This window comes from Triticum aestivum, chromosome 5D (assembly GCF_018294505.1).
Source record: "Triticum aestivum cultivar Chinese Spring chromosome 5D, IWGSC CS RefSeq v2.1, whole genome shotgun sequence".
NCBI lineage: Eukaryota > Viridiplantae > Streptophyta > Magnoliopsida > Poales > Poaceae > Triticum > Triticum aestivum.
In genome coordinates, this window is record NC_057808.1 from 46,373,594 (window position 1) to 46,378,264 (window position 4,671).

Below are 4,671 nucleotides of genomic sequence, written 5' to 3' on the forward strand. Positions count from 1 at the left end.
CGGAAAGAGCAACAGAAAGACGATGGCACACGGGGTAACAACGATGATAATAGAACAAAACTCAAGCAGGCCTGTGAATATCCTCCTGGCGATGGCCAGAGCCCCCACAATCCTCAAGCAGGCCACCAGAATCATTCACGATTTCCTCTGGCATGGCCGTCGCGACGCCAAGGCGGGTTTCTGCCTTGTGTCTTGGCCCAAGGTGTGCCTCCCCACCGAGCTTGTGGGTCTCGGCGTGCGTGATCTACGTTGCTCTGGCATTGCGCTGCGGGGCCATCGATCCGACACGGCCATGGCGCCATCTTCACCTCCCCTGCCAGCCGAAGATTAAGAGCTTCTTCCAAGACACCGCCACCTGGATTCTTGGCAACGTCAAGACCTGCCTATTCTAGGAGGACCTTTGGCTCGACGGCCAGTTCATCACCAAGTTCGCCAGCCCCGTCCTTCCCCGCGAGCCACTCTGTAGTGCTCTGCTCCCAGGAACCCCAAACACAGCAACACCTCCTTGCCGGCTGCGTGGCATCACGCATTACATGGCATGAAATTCTCTCTTGGGCCCGCCTCCCTCCGCAACCGCCTGACGGCTCGTCGAGCTTCTTCGCTTGGTGGGTCTATCATCGCTAGCTCCACCACCCAGTCAGTGGAAAGGGTTGGGCTACCGCCTAGTTAATCTGGAAGCACAGGAGCGCGTGCATCTTCGACAGCGAGACCCTCCACCCACAAGGTCTTCGAGTCTGTCAAGGAGGAGGCACAGCGCTGGGCTGAGGCTCGCACTAAAGGCTTAGACATCATTTTACCTGTAACATAATTTTCTGTACTTGGGACTGAGCATGCCCCCTCTATCTGCTCATCGGCTCCCACATCGTCACCTGCTTGTGTACGGTGTTTATGGGCTGCCTAGCTGTTGTTTCTTTCCCCTATCAATGCAATGATACGTGGCTAGCGTATTTGCGAAAAGAAAATAGAACAAAACTGAAAATTGAAAGAAGAGGGAAACAGAGAAACAAAAGTTAAGCTAACAAAAGCATTCAATTTAAATTAAGCTAATCTCACTAATTTTGCGCATGCTGAGAAACTTTCCCCATTTGCATCATTTTTTACTTGACATTTGCATCAAATTACCAAAACATAATGCGGCCAACATTCTATCTGAGACAAACAAATCATACGTGCAACCGTGATTTGCCTCAGAAGGCTGCATCACTGACATTAGCATTTTTTTACTGCCTGTTTCATGGGAAATGCAAGTTACTGTTTCAATCTGGTTCACTCGATGTATTCAATTCAGAAAAAATTCACTCAATAATTATCTTCCCATAACACCCTCTATGATCTAAATTCATGAACAGGAACCAGTTGCATATAAGAACTTACCTGTACAGATTTCATGTACAGTGCCTTTCAAAGTGGAACATAAATCTGATTGTTAGTTCCATCATTGTTGGGCCAGCCAACCATGTCAAGAATTCATTTGTAGTCTCCAATTAAAATATAGCAGTTAGCATTCAAATATAAGTTTTTCATACAGGTAAAACAGATTATCTCAAAAGTGATAGGCAAGAACTCAAAATTTTACCACTATTCACATAAGACAGAAATTAAAGTAAGCAGATAAAAAAGGCAACTAGTGAACTACCATACATTCATATCGGACTGGCCAACCAATACACTTTGATACAATCAACTCGCTTCCTCCAAAAAATCTATGAAAACTGAAAGACATGGCAACCCTATCTCATGTGTCTATGTATCAAATAGTAATTAGATAGAAGCTAACCCAGGATGGGCATGCCAAATTTAGCAAGATATAATTGCGTTCTCCAACCCAACATAAGGCATTCGCCTCCAAAGATATATCAGAACTGAAGGATAAGCAGTAAGTAGCTCAGACCAGATTGGCATACTAAATTTTTGCGTGACTTAACTGCTCTCAAATTTTTGATTCGACATAATGTGAACACGGTGCCAGCTGCAAAAATAATGTTGCACAAATTTCGAACAACACCATGCTGACAAGATAGCTCAAGTAGCCATCTGTGCATGTACAAAATCTGTGTTTGCTGTTTCAATCTGATTAATTGAACATTTTCAATTAAAAAAATTCACAACAAATTTTTTCCATAATGCCCTCTATGACCAAAATTCATGAACAAGAAACGATTGCATAGAATTTACCTGTACAGATTTCAGTAGTGTCTTTCAAAGTCGAACATGAATCAGATTGTTCATTCAGTCTTCGTTGGGTCAACCAACCATGTCAAGAAACAATTTGTAACTGTCTCTAATTAAAATCTAGCAAGTTTTTCATATAGATAAAACAGATTATCTCAAAAGTATAGCCAAGAACTCTTAGTTTTATCATTCTTCACATAAGCTAGATGTTAAAGTAAGCAGATAACAAAGGCAAGTAGTGAGCTACCATGGATTCATATATACTTACATCAGATGGGGCAACAAATACACTGGAGACATACATTTTATAGAACCAACTGCTTCCTCCAAAAGATCTCTGGAAACCTAAAGACATGGCAACCTCATCTAAGGTCGCTATGTATCAAAAGTAACTAGATAGAAGCTAAACCAGGATGGGCATCATAAATTTAGCAAGACATATTTGCCTTCCCCATCCCAACATAAGACATTCGGCTCCAAAGATCAATCAGAACTGAAGGATAAGCAGTAGCTTATCAGGTTGGCGTACTAAATTCTGCGGGACTTAGCCGCTCTCTCCAATACCTCTACAATGATATCAGGAGAAGATCTTTTCAGTTGTAAATACCCTTGGCTTGCGATCACATCATCCATTCTATCCGAAGAGAGCATAAATTCAACGCAAGCATCTTTGAGGTTGCTGCAGTGATACTGGTCAGCTAGAGCTAACATGGTCCCTAGTGTCTCAACATCAAGAACCCTGCATAGCATCCCTTCACATATCCTCTTCATCCTTTCCATCACATACTTGTCCGCAGCCACGAGTAAGTGCTTAACCATTTCTCTTTTATCATCATCCTCAAGATCGTCCATGGAAGGCATTGAATCCGTGTATATGAAGTAAAGAAATGCCTTGAAAACAGCAGGCTGCATGTCGTCAATAACTATGTCCTGTGCACCTTTGTCCCCCATCGGACCATAGAACTCCGCGTTGAAGACCGCCGATCGCATCGCGAGCAAAATCTTATGCGCGGAAAAGACCTCCCCTTGAACCTTGAAAGTCACGTCTGCTCCTATCTTCCCCTCTAGCAAGGTTGCAAGATTATCCAGAATGTCAGAGGGCGGCACAAGGATATCGAGTGATTCCTTGATAACATTGACTTCGCACTCGATCAGGAGACGATCGTTCTGCAGGTACACCGACTCTACTTCAGCAGTTGTCTTCATGAACTTTGGTACGCCCCATGCTGGCATTTTTCGGTCGAACACTCGTGGCGCTTTACCCGAGAGCACCACAATCGACTGCCCACTAACCCCATTCACAAGCATCCAGTTGTTGAGCGCCCTCACCTCGGCGTTCTTGGTCAGGAGCACGACGAAAACAGAGACGTAACCGTCACCCGCCTCGCCTTGGCATCCGTCGGGGTAGTAGCGGATGCACCATTCGTAGCCGCCGATGGAGAATGCTGAAGAACGGAGACATTTGCCTCTACCTAGGCCCTTGAGACGGCTGTAGCCAGCAATCTCGAACGCAACCTTGCCCCGCGCCGTGTGCGTCTCTGCTGTGCACCTCGACGGCACCATCGCTATTGAACTCTGCGATGCTGCCATTGTGGGGGTTGGGAGGAGGAAGGGGGTCGGCGCGATTAAGGCCAGCGGCGATGGGAGAGGTGGTTTTGCCTCCGGCTCCGAGGGTGAGGTGGGGAGCGGCGGCGCGACGGAACACGGGCCGACAGGCGCGGCGGCGGCGGCCAGATTGGGGAACGAGGGTTTGGACGAGGGTTTGAGGAGGGGGGAAATTTGGTTATTGGACGCAGGTTGAGTGACTTTTGGTTTTTTTATGTGAGAGAGAGAGAGGGAAGAGTGACTCTGGATTATGTACCCAAATCTGTTTCAATCAACCAAAACTGTCTTCTGTAAAATAAAATAAACACATTTTATTTACTTGAGAAGATGGTTTACCCCTAGTACCCAAGTATTGCATTTGGTAATCAATATTATTGGTTTCTGTAAAAAAACTCGGTTGGTATTGGTTTTTCGAAGTTTATGGAAAGGGAACAAAATAGTGCAGCGTTATACGTATGCTATGAATTGTTTGGTACAAATGCTTTAATAGTTTTTTGATACAAATGGGCTAAGATGTGTTACCAATTGACACCACTGTGTTTTTGCACTTGACTGGGTGGACAGTTGACCGGAAGATAACTTCGATTCACCCGGCCAGCAGACGTGCGTATGAACTGACTCAAGAAATCTAGCCGACCTAGTAAGCTCATGAGCAACTTTATTTGCTTTTCTTTTACAATGCTCGAACCTTTTAAAAAGAAAATGACAAGCAAAATGAAAACAATCGTCAAAGACTGGTGCCGCAGCACTTGTCATCATCCTCCGTCCTTCATGATATCAATCACCTCCAGATTGTCAGAGTTAACAAGAAGATAATTGCATTCCGCTCTATGCGTAGGGGATAGACCGAATCTAAGAGCCAAAGCTAAAGCCATCAGGACACCCGCAAATCAG

At 45.1% G+C, this 4,671-nt stretch overlaps 1 pseudogene; it reads right to left on the minus strand.

Moving 5' to 3' along the window:
• Positions 1–2,408: 2,408 nt before the first annotated feature.
• LOC123124256 (BTB/POZ and MATH domain-containing protein 1-like) lies at positions 2,409–3,955 on the minus strand (annotated as a pseudogene).
• Between the last annotated feature and the right edge of the window lie 716 nt (positions 3,956–4,671).